Source organism: Vombatus ursinus, unplaced genomic scaffold (genome assembly GCF_900497805.2).
Source record: "Vombatus ursinus unplaced genomic scaffold, bare-nosed wombat genome assembly UNPS02014786.1, whole genome shotgun sequence".
NCBI classification, from domain to species: Eukaryota; Metazoa; Chordata; class Mammalia; order Diprotodontia; family Vombatidae; genus Vombatus; species Vombatus ursinus.
The window spans coordinates 38,461,107-38,476,462 of record NW_020954564.1 but is presented as its reverse complement, the minus strand read 5'-3'; the positions used below and the strand labels follow the sequence as shown (position 1 = coordinate 38,476,462).

Here is a 15,356-nt window from a genome sequence, read left to right as displayed (position 1 = left end):
CACTTAAGATTCAGTCCTAGATCAGTATTTGTCTCTCCACTACCCCCAGTACTCTCTGCCGCCAGTAGAAAATTTCCTTGCTCTTGGTTCAGCAGCAGCAGCAGGAGGAGTAGGAGGAGGAAGAGGAGGAGGAGGAGAGACAGAGAGAGAGAGAGAGAAAGAGAGAGACAGAGAGACAGAGAGACAGAGAGGGGGGAGGGAGGGAGGAAGGAAGGAAGGAAGGAAGGAGAAGAAGGACGATGAGGAAACTGAGGTACGGAAAGGTTAAATGACTTTGTTTAGGGACAAACATCTAGAAAGTAGTTTTAAGTAAATTGAATTTATCTCTTATGTTTGATTTTCAAGTTCATTATGATTGTACTCATTCTATTTAAGCAGTTTTTGGGTGTTGTGGTTTGGAATAGGCATTTCCAAAATTCAAACTAATCAGTTGTGGGTACCATTCACTTCCATGTCTTCTTCCCTCCTAGACTTGCAGCATTTCTAACTACTAAGTGATAGACTTCAGCCATAGCACTCATGAGCCCGCCTCTCTTGGGATGCCTAGGCCTTCAGTAACAAACAAACAAAAGCTCTTCTTACAGAAAAGTGTTGTGGATTCCTGGTGGTTTGGAAAATTAATAATGCTTCCCTGAGTTGGATCACTGATCTATCCGATGTATTTTCATCAGTTTCAAATAGGACACTGAGGAATATTCTGAAAAACAGGACAGCAGCTATCCTCTGGGGCCGTCCAGAGAATAAGGATCCCTTCACTGATTTTCAGATCTTCCCCAATAAACCATAATAATTCTTTCTTGCATTTGTATAGTACTTTATACTTTGTAAGTCACCTTCACACACAGTAGCTCATTTGATCCTCACAATAACCATGTGAAGTCAAAATGACAGATATTATTTGATTAATTGAAAGGCAGAGTATAGCCTAAAAGAAGCTCTAAACTCAGAATCAGCTTGACAGAATCAAACCCCAAGCTTCGCTTTGAAGGCTATTCTGATATTTATTACTAGCATGATCCTAGTTAAAGCATTTAACATCTCTGTTCCTCAGGGCATCATTTATAAAATGCTGTTGATGATACTTTGTACCATCTACTTCACACAGCTACTATGAAGAAAGTACTTTGTAGGGGGCAGCTAGGTGGTGCAGTGGATAGAGTAGCAGCTCTGGAGTCAGGAGGACCTGAGTTCAAATATGGACTCAGACATTTGACACGTATTAGCTTTCTGACCCTGGACAAGTCACTTAACCCCATTGTCTAGCAAAAAAAAAATTAAATAAAAAAATTAAAAAAAAAACACAGAAGAGGTACATTGTAAACTTTAAAGCACTATTTTTGCCCTACTTTCATCATTGATGAAATTGAGGACAACGAAAGAGTGTCTTAGCCAAGATCACATTCCCAGTTGGTGCCAGAACCTAGACTAGAACCCAGGTCATCTCACTCCCAGACCAATGTGTTTGTATGTGTAGGTATATGTTTCTCTCATCACAGCATGTTTCCATGTATTTGAGATGAAACTTTTTTAAATTCTGTTTTTCCTGTCAAACTAGTCTTTGACCTCTCTCTAACCTGGTTTCTACAACCTGTCACCATGTTGTAGAGCTGCTAGAGACTGAGGAGATTAATAAGGTGAAATTTGTTCCCACAATAAGGTTCTGGAATAGGGTGGGGCTTTCAAGAAATAGGGAGCTGGGCTCAAGGTTGAGCAGATTTATAGAAAATGAATGTCAAAGGAAGAGAAAAGAAATGTTACTTTTGGGAGAGTATCTCCTGAAAATCTTCCTGCTATAGCTACTATATTTATTTGAATTCAACCAATACTTATTAAAAAAAAACTATTGTGCAGAATGCACCATTCTCTGTGTTGAAGATACAAAGACAAGCCAAGGCAATGCAGTACCTGCATGCAAGGCAGATTACAATTTAATTGGGTAGGGCAGAATGGGATATGACATATATGAAAATGTAGAAGTGATGGGGCAAAAGGAGATTCAGGGAACAAAAATCTAGGAAAAAATGAGCAAAAAATAATTAAAAGTTTGGACAGTCAGAGGAGATGAGGAAGGAGCATGGTCCAGGCATGGCAGAGAGACTATACAAATGCACAAAAGTAAAATAAAACAGGATGAAATGGAAGAATAGCTGAGAGGTAAATTTACCTGGAAGACAAAGTACATAAAGAGCAATACTACTGAATAGAAGATTGGATGATTAGGTTGAAAATAGATTGTGTAGGGCCTTAAAAGCTAGGCTCCATTTGTATTTTATCCTATAGGGAAGGGAAGCTCATTGAAAATTTCTAAACAACAAAATGAATAGCCATAAACCACACTGGCTTTTCTAAACATTTCCTTCTTTCCCATTTTTTCCTACAGCATCTTCTCTCCAAGCCCTCTCTGAGAAAAGGAACCACTTTAGCCATCAAGCTAGAACGTTTCTGCTCAACATCTTTCTACATTCTCCCTTCTTTTGCTCCAGTTTCCGACAAACATGTGGCTTCTCACTTTACCAAAGTCAATTCCTCCTCTTGTAATCTTGTAAACATTCCTTTCCAACCCCTCTGGGAGCTTAGCTGTAGAATCATTTTCCTTCATTATTCCACCTTCAATCACTTTTTTCTCACTGACTTTTTCCCCATCACCTACAAATATGCCCAGCTCTCATCTTTAAAAACAAATCACTTGATCTTCCAAATATCTCAATATATCATTCTATATCTCTTCTCTCTTTCAAAGCAAAAATACTAACATAGGTTACCTTCACTCATTGCCTGGACAGCCTCATCTCCTGACCATTTATCAATCACTTGTAGTTTGGCTATTAAAGTCATAAATTGGCTATTTTGTAAATTGAAACTATTCTCTATAAGGTTACCAATCATCTCTTAACTGTTAAATCCAGTAGCCTCTCCTCAGGCCTCATTATCAGAATTCATTAGCCTTAGTTATCAAGGGTTTTGTGCCAAGGCGTGGGAGAAAAAGGGAGAGAACAGAATTTTCCTTTGTCACAGTCATATAAATTAACCTGGAGTACTCAGGGTACTAGAGGATGAAGAAGACTACTTATTACCTGGAAGAAGCATGACCAACAGGCATGTCAGTAATTTTGGAGAAGAAAGCTTGACTTCACCAAGCCTGGGCATCAGTCCTAAAGGCACCATTGCTATAATCCCCTTTCCCAAGAGCCCAACTTTCCTCACTGCCACACCCACTGAATTGCACCCAACTAGCATAACTGCCTGGCCTAGGATCTCATAACACTTAAATGCTGGAATAGCAGCAGTGGCAGGTTATACTTGTCTCAGGATATGGCAGTGGTTTTGTCTCTACAACTTCAGGAATGAATTTGCTCCAGATGGCAGAATTCCTAGTTATAGATATTCTCAAAGAGTACAGTATAATGCAGTTATACTAGACAAAGGGAATGGAAATTGGGTGGGGAAGCAATAGAACTCTTGAGGTACAAAGAAAGAGAACGCACTGGGAAGGAGTAAAATGGAGACTTAGTCTTCCATCTTTAGAATGATAGTATCTAGATACAAAGTCCCAATTGCATGGTGTTGGTAGCAGATATACCTGCTAATACACTTCCTCACCCTTTGCCTCCAGGGGTTACATTGTATGACCATGCCATAAGGTTCTTCCCCTTCTCCCAAGGAGGGGATACTTTGTGCCTGAAGTCCCGTCTCACTAATGGATCATTTGCCTCCCTGCTGCTTTCTGTCTGATACTTCCTTCCTGGGATCTCTAGTTAGTCACTCTTCCCCCAAATTCTTCCAGAAACTGGCAGGTACAACTCTTCCATGTGCATCTCTTTTATGAACTGCTTTCTATCACAAAGGTCTTACTTCACCCATCCCTCCCTCCTACTCTGTCTTCTCCCTTGGAAGGCACAGTACAAATAACACCAACTAGGGGTAATTATCTGTATCACCCAGTCATCTTTCTTCCCACTGCCTTCTCTAGAGCTTTGCCCAGGGCAAACTGTCCCCAAGAATCCTGCCCTTTTCTCATTAAACAGATGAATTCTGCCCTTGCTGCCTTCCCTATAAAACCTTGGGCCTTCACCTCTCTCTCCAGATAGGCCTCATTTCTTATCTAGCCTTAATTACTGATTAGGTGTTGCCTCAGTCAAAGTGAGACATGTTAAAGACCTTCATTTAAAAAGGCCAAGGTCTCCCAGGGCCATCCCTAGTCATTCTGATCTATATCTTGCCACTGGACCCAGATGTCTCCAGAGGAGAAAGTGAGGCTGGCGACTTTGCACAGTCCTCCCTCTGTTAAATCCAATTCACTTGCATGTCATGGCATCACCTTCCTGATATAATAGTCCTCTCTGAGAACAATGGACAAACAACAACAACTAGGTACACATGCATACACGCATACAAACATACATAATTTGTGTGCATACATATGTGTGTTTTTATATGTGTGTATACACATAAAGACAGAGAGACAGAGAAAGAGAGAGAGACAGAGAGATAGAGAGAGACAGAATGAGAGAGAGAGACAGAGAGATTCTGTCTTGCTCTCTTGCTTTGGCTCCCTCATGTGTCAATTAGTGAGCTCTGTTTCTAGTGAGTAAAAGGGGGGAGAGAAAGACCATAACCCATCCCCCTTACCTCCCTCATTCTGAGTTATGACTTAGTAAAGATCTAACTAAGGTGGTAGCACTGTGATTAGAGAGTATGGGCTGGATACAAGTAATGTTATAGATATAACAACAGAAATAATAATGCATTTACGAAGGAATGAATGAATGAATGAGCATTTATTATGCACCTGCTATGTGATAAGCACTATGATATAAAAGCAAACACAACAGTCCCTGCTGCCTGTGTTCTAAATGAGAGGAACAATGCAAATAGGAAGATAGGGGTGTATTGGTTTGGTAAATTATAGGGACAGTGAATAGATTCCTAGAAGGGAGTAAATTGACACATCCTTTTCAGGACAAGTGTCTGTGTTGATCCGAAAATGGTTCCAGAACTGGAAAGCAAGGAGGGGAGAGGGAAGGGGGAAAAGATAATGAGACAGGAGTAAAAGAAAACATGGCTAGAGCAGAGGGGATTGATATAGTTGCCAACATATGAACCACTTACCAATCTGAACCTGGGGGGGTGGGGCCAAGAAGGGCCTGAGAGGAGTTTGGGAATTGAAAGAGTTCAGTCCTCCAGGGATTTATTTTTGGTTCTAGGTGGATATTGATGATGAAGTAAAGTGAACAGAATGTTTGAGAAGTGCATTCCTTGAAACAACCCTGTGAAGTAGGAATTTCAAGTATCATTATTTTTCCCATTTTACAGATGAAGGAAGATAGGGCTGATAGAGGTTAAGTGACTTGCCCAAGGTCACATAACTAATCAAGTGCCAGGGCAAAGATGGGAGCCCAGATCTTGCCTAAGTCCAAGTCCAGTACTCTTCCCACTGTACATTGCACGTACTTTATAAAACTGATTGATCTCTTTCCTCAAATTAAAGCCTAGCTCTGAAACCAGTAGGGAAGTAGCAATTCGTTCAGAATGTTCCATTAGGTTTATATGGCATATAATTTATATCTAATTCTTGCCCCTGCATTTACTAAGTTAGCACTATTCCCAGGTGGTTAATGAAATGGATGTGTGAGTCTATTACTTATGTACATAATCCTGATCTAGACCCTTGTCTGCCTCAGCTAAGTGCAGAGGGTCTCCCAGCAGCTACTCTGGACACCTGCCCTGAGACTTGCTGTTTAATTCAATTATCTGAGCATTAGGTGAGAGGCCTCCACCTGTTCCTAGGAACCCTGGCTGGCAGGTGGGCCTGGAGGTGGGGGAAAATAGAAAGAAGAATTAGTTGTATCAGTGAGTACACCCCAAGCTGCCTGTCCTTTAAACCATCTCTGTAGAAAGAATACTGAATTGGGAACCAGAGATGGTCTTAGTTCTTCCATTAACCCCCTGTGTGAGCTCAATCAATTCACTTCATTTCTTTGGGCCTCAGTTTCCTTATCTCTAATGTGAAGAGTTTAGACTAGATTAAAAATAATTTGTCTAGTATTAGATAAGCAAAATAGTCTAATCCATCTTCATAGTCTTTCAAAAATTATCAATAATCTAGGTATTGTGTACTAAGGATGTTCAGAGCTAGGATTATAATAGGATGAAGAGGGGAAGGAGAAAAAGGAAGATGAAGTAAAGGAGAAAGATGACTGGAAAAGAGATAATTGCAAAAGTCCAAAAGAACAGGTAAGGAAGTGGAGAAAATATAGAAGAAAGCAATGGATGAAAGACAGAGAAAGGAATACAAAGAGAAGGGGAATGAGAGAGAAGAAAAAAAGATTGGAGAAACAAAGAGAGAACTAGAATAGTCAGAGATATGCATTTATTAAGTACCTACTATATGTCAAGAATGGCACTAAGCAATGGGGAACCAAGAAAGGCAAAAAGAAAAAAAAACAGTCCTTGCTCTTAAGGAGAAGAATTATGGGGTGAGATTATGTAAATAATTATGTACAAACAAGATATATGCTTGATAAATAGGAGATAATTGATAGAAGGAAGAAGGCACAAGGATTGAGGGAGACCAGAAAAGACTTACTCTAGAAGGTGAGATTTTAGAAGGCATTTGAAGAAAGCCAAGGAAGCCAGGAGGCAGAGATGAGTAGGGAGAAAATTCCAGGCATGGGAAACTGCCAGTGAAAATGTCCAATGTCAGGAGAGATGGAATGTCTTGTTTGAAGAACAACAAGGAGACAGGTGTCACTGGATGACAGAATATGTGGGGGTTAGTAAGGTAAAAGACTGAAATGTAGGAGGGGGGCAGATTATGAAGAGCTTTGAAAGTCAAACAGAGGATTTTATATTTGATCCTGGAAGTGATAAGGAGCCATTGGAGTTAATTGAATAGGAGGGTGACATGGTCAGATCTGCATTTTAGGAATATTAATTTGACAGCTGAGTGGATGATGGATTGGAGTGGGAGAGATTTGAGGCAGGGAAACTGACCAGCAAGCTATTGCAATAGTGCAGGGATAAGGCGATTAGGGCCTGTACCAGGGTGATGGGAGAGTTATAGGCAAGAAGCAGAATATACAAAGTTAAATTTGGCAGGCTTTGTCCACAGATTGGATATGTGGGCGAGAGTTAAAAGTAGAGGTTTACACACAGTTTGTTGTGGGTCTGAGTAATTGGTGGATGGTAGCATTCTTTCCATCATAGGGAAATGCTGAAGAAAGGAGGGAATAGACCATGGGAGAAATAAAAAGAGAAGTAGAATGATTTGAAGGGGAAAGGGAGAAATGAGGGGGAATGGGGAAAAGAAATTATAAGAAGATAAGGAGACAGAAGAATAATGAGACAAAGAGAAGAGGGAAATTAGAAAAGATAGGGAGAAGAAAGGAATGTAAAAAGGAAAGGGAAAATGGAGAAGTAAAAATATAAGAGGGGGAAGAGAGAAGAGAGATGATAGAAAGAGAAGCTGGAGATTAAGAAAGAAAGGGGAATGGAAAAATAAGAGAAGAAGAAGGAAAAGAAAGAGCTGAATGCAGTGGGGGGGTAGCAGCATCTCTAACAGCCACCCCAGGGACCATTTGCTGACATCAGAACTTTGGATTGCCCAGTCATGATTCCCTGAGAAGATGCCTTGGGGAGAGGCCCCAGAAGCTTGGAGGGCCCCTCTTTCCTTCCCTGTAACCCTCACACATGGAGCTGAAGACAGTGCAGAAGCAAGCCCAGGATCCCAGGAGAGGCTGGCATTCACACCCCTGAACTAATCTGTCATTTCATGCTCACTGGCCCCTCTGATTGGGCTCTGACAATTAGAGCAGCCTTGGCCAGGCTTCGCCTGGGACTGTTTATGGCAAGCTCCAGCTCTGGCTCCAGCAGACACCATTAGTCCTGGCTTTACAGGGATTTATTCAGCCTATTACTGCATCTCTGACTCTGCTAATGAGGATTTGATGCCAACTGAGGCTTAAAGCTGAGCAGGGGGTCCTGTCTCCTGACCCCTGCTTCCTTGCCTTGTCCAGAGTAGCTCTATCTTAATACTACCATCACTACCATCTTCCTGTCATCCTTGCTTTTGGGCTGTCCCCTTAGATAACTTTAGGAAGAACAGATTTGCTCTGTTCCCTGAGTTAAGAATTCGGGTCTCAAAAGGCAACATCTTCTAGACCTATTTGGAGGGTCCTAAAAGGTCAAAGGTACCTGTTATAAACACAGGCCTAGGCAAAATTTTCACCTGATTTTACTTCCCACATATTTTAGCTCCGTGACACTCACCACATGAAGAAGGGAGAGTGGGATACAAGAGAAAAGTACACTAGCTCTAGAGTCAGGGGCCTCTGGGTTCAAATCTCAATACTAACTTTCTCTGTGCAACCTTTGGGAAGACATTCAATATTCCCTGGGACAAAGTTTCCACAATTTTAAAAGAGAGAGTTGGAGTAAGTGGCATCTCATACTCCATCCAGCTAGAGCTCTGATCTTATGAAACCTAACAAGGGAGTAGCCAGAGATACTGTCTGCTTTAACTGACTGAGATTCTGTTACCTATCATGTAGTCAGATATCTGGCTTTTGGGGGCAAGCCAAAATGTCATGGGGATCACTTCTAACATGAGAAACAGCAAAACAATTTTAGAGCTACAAAGAAACTTAGAAAGCATCGAGCTCACTCTCTTAATTTCCCAGATGAGGAAACTGAGGCTAAGAGAAGGTAAGAGCATTCCCTAAGGTATTATGAGTAAAAACAGTGTAAAAACTTGAACCCAGGTCTCTTGACTCCCAATTTCATGAACTTTTTATCCCTCATCTCCCACCACATTGACCTTGAATCCCAAGACATAATTATCTTGTGGTTCTTGCAAATTACTCTAACCTAGTTTTGATTACCTTTTCTGCATAGTTAAGGCATTTGTGCTGAAAGGTTGAGCTAAAGGGAACCTATTCCCTCAGTCCCTTTGTGGAAAAAGGCCTTACCCATGAAAGTTCTAAGGGACTCACATGGATTTTGGTGAATCACTCAGAGATTTTCCAGTCAAACTGAACAAATCGGAGTTTTTAAGACACAAGGCTGGGTCGATAAATTGTGGGACTCAAAGGAACCAAGCAAGGGCTGGAAAGAGACCAAGAAGCCAGAGGATGTTTAACCTACCCCCTGTTTAATCCACCTTTGACCCTTCCAAGGCTATCTGCTGCTTCTCTTGTGTTCTGAGTGATTTGAGGGACAGCACCCCGGAAAAGCAGAGCCCCCTTCTGGAGCAGAGACCGGGGTGGGATGTATGTGTTTAGGATACAAAGCATCAACCACTTCCACCAGGTAGGTCATAAATCCTACCTTTATTGTCTTTTATTATGTTGTTTCAACAGACTCTTAAAGCCGGCACAACGGCCGGTTGATAGCTGCACTAAATCTCTTTCATTTTCTCCCCATATTACTTTTGTTTCCTGTATTTTTTTTCCCTCTCTCTCTCTCTGTTTGTTCCTGAGTCAGATTTTATAGGTCTCCCCCGGACGACTGCAGCCAAATGGAAACACTGTTTATGATAGGAAAACTAAACCAAACAAACCCCAAACCTCAAACCAGGAGACGGTGATAATAGACATGCATACGTACCTACATATGGTGAAAGGCAGAAAAGAGACATAAATTCAATTGTAAGAAAATGGTCTGGGGGTGCTGGCAGATGATGAGCTCTCAAAGAAATAACTGCCAAGAAGTCAAAAAGAAGATGTGAAATTAAAGCATCCTGAGAACCAGGCAATTTTAGAAGGCTTTCTCAATGTCAAGGAGCCAGTTCATGCCTGGAAACATCCTCTTCTTTCCCCTCTCCACCTATTTTACACGTGACTTCTTTGAAGTGGGAGAGAGGAAGACAAATATGGACAGACAGATGGATAGACACAGAGACAGAGAAACAAAGGAGAGATAGAAAGACAGAGACAAAGATAGAGATGGAGACAGAAAGAGATTTGAGAAGCAAAAAACAGAGCATTTTAAGCCCCCACATGCCTGATCTCCTCCCTCAGGAGTAAGATTATTGCTAAAGGAGAAAAAGAGTCCTTCTTTCAGAAAGAGGTATTGTACTTCAATAAAATGTGAACTGGGCCAGAGTCCAAAATCTGGACCCAATTGTCTCTGTCTTTACTGCCTGTGTAAGTCATTCTCCTCCCCACCCAAAGTTGTACTTTTCCTCATCTGTAAAATGGGGATAATAATACTTCCACTACCAAACTGACAAGGTGATCATGAGGTTCAAATGAAGTAAATCATGAAAACATGATATAAACACAGAGGGAGACCTGATGAGTTATGAACTGAAGCTGTCTTCTACTTCTTCTTTCATACGTCTTCTGCTTTAACCAGGCTGCTGCCCTCCTAAAATCCAATCCCTTCATTCGACAGCTGAAGAAATATGCCCAAAGGGAGGATGGGACTTGTCTGTGATAAAAACAGTAGTAAATGGCAACACCCAGACAGAGGCAAGGGGTATGACTCAGGAAGAGCAGCCCACTTAGTAGATTTTTAAGGGAGAAACAACGTTTCCTCTCAGTCTTTCCTTTTTTTTTTCTAGAAAGTATAGTATGGGACTACTGCTTTAGGACTTATTGGTGAGGACAAGGACTGTATCTCTCTCATCCGGGTAGCCATGGCCAGTGCTCCTACATGCAGCAGGCCTATATGTGACTTACGGAAATCTGAGCGTGGGATCAGACCCTTGCTTGCTTCTTCTGCTTTTCATTTCTTTCTCTGAGCACAGATGACTGAATATCCATCAGTAGAGGTGGACACTATGCAAGTGGCTAGTGTGGGAATTGAGAAGTGCTGGGGTTCCACCGTCAGGGTCTGTTGACTTGCAGTAGTAATGCCTGTAGTTCTTCTCAGAAATAATGGCCACTAACAAGAGGATGTAGCCAACTCTTGGTCTGGCTTGTCAGAAGATGCTATTTTTTTTTCCTGAGGCACTTATTTAGACAGTGCAGAGCCAAATTGAAGATGAAGTGACTGTCCATCAAACCCACTGTATTTTTTTTAGTGTTTAAAGTATCAACTTTTCAGCAAAGTATAATAGGAGTTGTGGGTTACTATAGCCTGTTTCAGTCTTTGTCAATGCATGACTATGAGCCTTTTGTTTCTTAAGCTTTTCCCATGTGTGACAAGAAATAAATATCTATCCTATATCAACAATGTACATTGAGTACCTTTCTACTCCCTTTTTGAGAGACACTTGACACAAAAGCTTACTTTAAGATTTAAACTTATTTTCCTCAGAATTCTGGGGTAGAAGAATAAAGAACCTGATTCTTCTTTTTCAAGGCCAGGCTTTTTTGCGAATGAACCTTATATGTCAACTCAAATCTAGGGGCCCCTTGGTAGGAGAGGGTACATACCCCAGATCTCCTTGACCCACACTGGTTCAATTATTGTTATACATGCTATTCCTTTCCCACACCTCCCAAAGTGTTCTTACCCCTGCTATTCAAATCCTACCCAGGCTTTGCATTGAACTGAATTAACCTAAAGTGAACTGAATTGAATCATACAACTTGATTAAATGGAAAGAACACTTACCTCGGAGTGTGAGGACCAGGGTTTAAATCTCACCTCTGACAAACACTTGTAACCACTCTGGGCCTCAGTTTTCTTGCCTGTAAAGTGAGGGATTTAGACTAGAAGGACTCTAAGGTCCTTTTCTTCTCTAGATCTATGATCCTATGCTGTACTCATGCTTCAATGGATATGCGCTCTCATTCCTATGGCCCCTCCATCAATGCAGACCAAACCTGGTCTTTCCATGTGATCCTTCATATGTTTCCTGAATGATTCTCCTAATATTACTTCTTGCAAGTATGCCGTCATTGGAAACATGCATCTGCCTACCTGTGCCTGATGTATCTTTCCATTACCCTTTGGGTCACTTCCAACTTTCCTTCTTTTGAAATTGTGGTATTCCAAAATTCATTTAAGTTCAGAATCACTGGAAGATCTGTGTTAATAATATGGGGTTTTGTGCTAGACATCATTAAGGATACTATGCAATTCCCTAAATGTAATGTTCATATAATTATGTTATAATGCAGGTAGTGTGGCTTTGCCAATAGAGCCAGCCTTGAAGCCATTAAGACCCAAGTCCAAGGTCTGACTGTGAGATATACTGGCTGGGAGACTGGGAAAATCACTTAACCTCTCTGTGACCTGGGAAACTTCTAAGTCCATAAGTTAAAAAGAAGATGCTGACCTATATTAGGAGAGTTCCCTGAACTATAAGTCTCCTATACCAGTGATATCACAGGTCCGATCTCTATTCCATTTTACTACTTGGATAACAAGTTCAAGAATCTGTGATCTCGTGGATGGGGATGGGGATAATCTAATCCCTCAGCTCACAGTTCAGTAACAAATTCTTATCCTACCTATTTTGTTCATTTTCACTCAGAAATTTGATGCCTTATAGGCCTTCTTCTAGGTTCCTTGGTATTTTATTAATTAAATAGATTGCTCTCTGTGACACAGTGTCTGTACGTTTTCCATAGGTCGGCTTCAAGAATGGCTCATTGCATATCACCTCTGATACCTTTTATAGTGTCATGTATGATTCTGTTAGTAAACACTTGTCTATTTATTTCTATACTGAGCAGCTATGTGGTACAGTAGATAGAATCCCAGACCCATTGTCACGAAGACCCAAATTCAAATTTGGTTTTAGATACTCTCTGACTCTGGGCAAGCCACTTAACCTCTGCCTACCTCAGTTTCCTCACTTGTAAAGTGGGGAAAATAACATAGCCCACCTCTCATAGTTATTATAAAGATCAATTTGATAACATTTGTAAAGTATTTTGAAAACTTTAAAGTGTTTTATATAAATATTAACTTGTTGTTTGTTTCTTCAGTGCCCTTTGGCCTACATACAATTTTAATTCTTTGGATATTGAGAAATTCCATGATTCACAATCATATACCACCTCTAAAAGAATACTGGTGTTAAAAGATTGCTTCATGGAGATGCTTGAAATCATTATAAGACCTACACATTTTCCTAAATGAAATCTATCTTACTCTCTTCCTCCTCTTCCATTATGGGCCCAGTTCATTGAACATTTCACTGTCTGTCCAAGGTATACCTACAAATGGACGAACTCTTAGGGCTACATATCATAGACTGGAGAGTAGACATTTTTAGTTCTTTTTTGTCTCCTCTGATACGAGCATTTAGAAAAAAAAAAGTTTTCTATTGTGTATCTCATTTTTGTAGTCACACAATGACCAGTGGATGGATGTAGTTCCCAAAACCTAACCTTCCAATAAGAGCATCTGGGAGATTTTAACTTTTCGATTTGTACTCTGAGTGTACAACAATAACAAATACATTTAGCAAGGTTATATCTTCCTGTTTTGTCTCTCTCTTTGCATTAATAGAGAGAAATCAAACAGAGAGTATTTATGATTACTTCTATCATATAATTTCATTTGATTTTATTGTACACATTGGAGATACCTCGTTAGTGTTAGAGATAGGTATAGGAACATCATTTGTGATTTCTTTGGTATAGAGAACTAACTCTCAGGTGAGGAAATTCCCTCCACCAATGAAGGGTATTTTTTTTCATTGCAATTTATATAATCTTATTTGACATTTACACAATGTTTTAAAGTTTTCAAAGTGCTCCACATACATTACCTCATTTAACTCTCACAACAAATTTGAGAGGTAAATAACACAAGGTTCTAGTCCTGGCCGTGCCATTTATAACAATTGCAGCTCAAATTCCTGAAGTTCTTTTAGGTTTATAAAGCACTTATAAATTAATGTTTTTTGTCTTTTACATTACGTATTCCTTAGTATTCCTCCTCTTCCCCTTCCCAGGGAGCCATCCAATATAAGTAACATTTTAAAGACAAAAAAGGAGAAAATTTAGCAAAAGTAATCAATATTTTGAAGAAGCCTGAAAATACATGCAAGGTACAGCACTTGTGGACCTCCCATCTCTGCAAAGGGGTATTTTCTTGTATCTCCTCTTTTGAGCCATCATAAAGTATACAGCAGCTTTGTTATAGAGGTAGGATACATAGCATTACTTTCATTTAACAGATGGGGAAGCTGAGAATCAGAGGAGTACCAGATCTAACTAAGGTCACACAGCTATCAAATGGTACAAGCTTCATCTCAAAACAAGTGTACTGATTCCAAATCCAGTACCCATCTGCAATGTCATGCAACTAGCAAAAGGTAAGCCACTTCATCTCTCTGGATCTCTGTTTCTTCATCTGTAAAATTAAGATGCATATTGCTGCAGGCAGCTAGGTGGCGCAGTGAATAGAGTACTAGCCTTGGAGTCAGGAAGACCTGAGTTCAAATCCAGCCTCAGATATTTAATAGCTATGTGACCCTAAGCAAGTCTTTAACCCTGATTGCCTCAAAAGAAAAAAAAAAAAGATGCATATTGCCTCCCTCACATAGTTATTGGGGGGATAGCACTTTGTAAACCATAAAGCAATATGTAAATGTGGGCAATATCAGTATGATTATCGTGTTCACCAATACTATTGCTACCTTCACCAACAGCCTCAATAACGCTCCAACCCTCAGACTCCTGTGAGAGGAAGGAGTTATTTGAGAACTTCTGCTGAAGCAAATCTTACTTGGGATTGCATCACAGAACTAAGATTGTTGTGCCTCAACCCAACATGTCTGTCTGCCAGGACTACAGACCCTTTGACTGCCTGACAGCTGTTACACAAATGATTCTTCAGCATTTCCTTGCCTAACTGGATTTTTGATGTCCTGCCAGCTCCTGACCCACAGTCACTGATAGCTTTCATGCTGGTGCCTGGTTTCCAAGGTTAGAACATCCATTTCAAGGGTCATATTCCTGTCCTATTTTTAGCAGTGCAACATCATCACTAAGAACAATACTGTAAAAAACAAACAACTCTGAAAGCTATAAGAACTATGATAAAAACAGTGACTATTCATGATGCCAATCAACTGATGATGGGACATGCTAACCATTTCATGTCATATATAATACATCATGTCATATAATATATCATATTTCACATTATGTATTTATCACATTTTATCTATTTATCTATGTACAGATCTATGTACAGTCATTAAAGGAATTTGTTTACCTGATTGTGATTTTTGTTACAAGAAATTTGTTTTTCTTTTCTTTTTTTTACCCCAGTGGAGTGGAGGTTGAAAGGAGAGAAAATAGATTTGTAATTTTTTTTAATGAGGTGGGAAGACCCTACAGATGCAAAATGTTGCATATACTTTCAGACAAGGTTCTCTATTACTGGTTTAACTTAACTGTTTACATATAACAAGTATATAATTAGTTTTACTTTGTAATAAGAAGCCT

The 15,356-nt window shown here is 40.2% G+C and overlaps 1 long non-coding RNA gene across 1 annotated transcript in view; it reads left to right on the top strand.

Moving 5' to 3' along the window:
• The window catches only part of LOC114047161, a 133,635-nt gene extending 118,651 nt beyond the window's left edge, over positions 1-14,984 (top strand). Inside the window, exons 2-3 of the long non-coding RNA XR_003569584.1 lie at positions 14,081-14,218; positions 14,555-14,984. This is a non-coding gene — a long non-coding RNA (uncharacterized LOC114047161). The remainder of the gene's footprint in view (positions 1-14,080; positions 14,219-14,554) is intronic.
• The last annotated feature ends 372 nt before the right edge of the window (positions 14,985-15,356 follow it).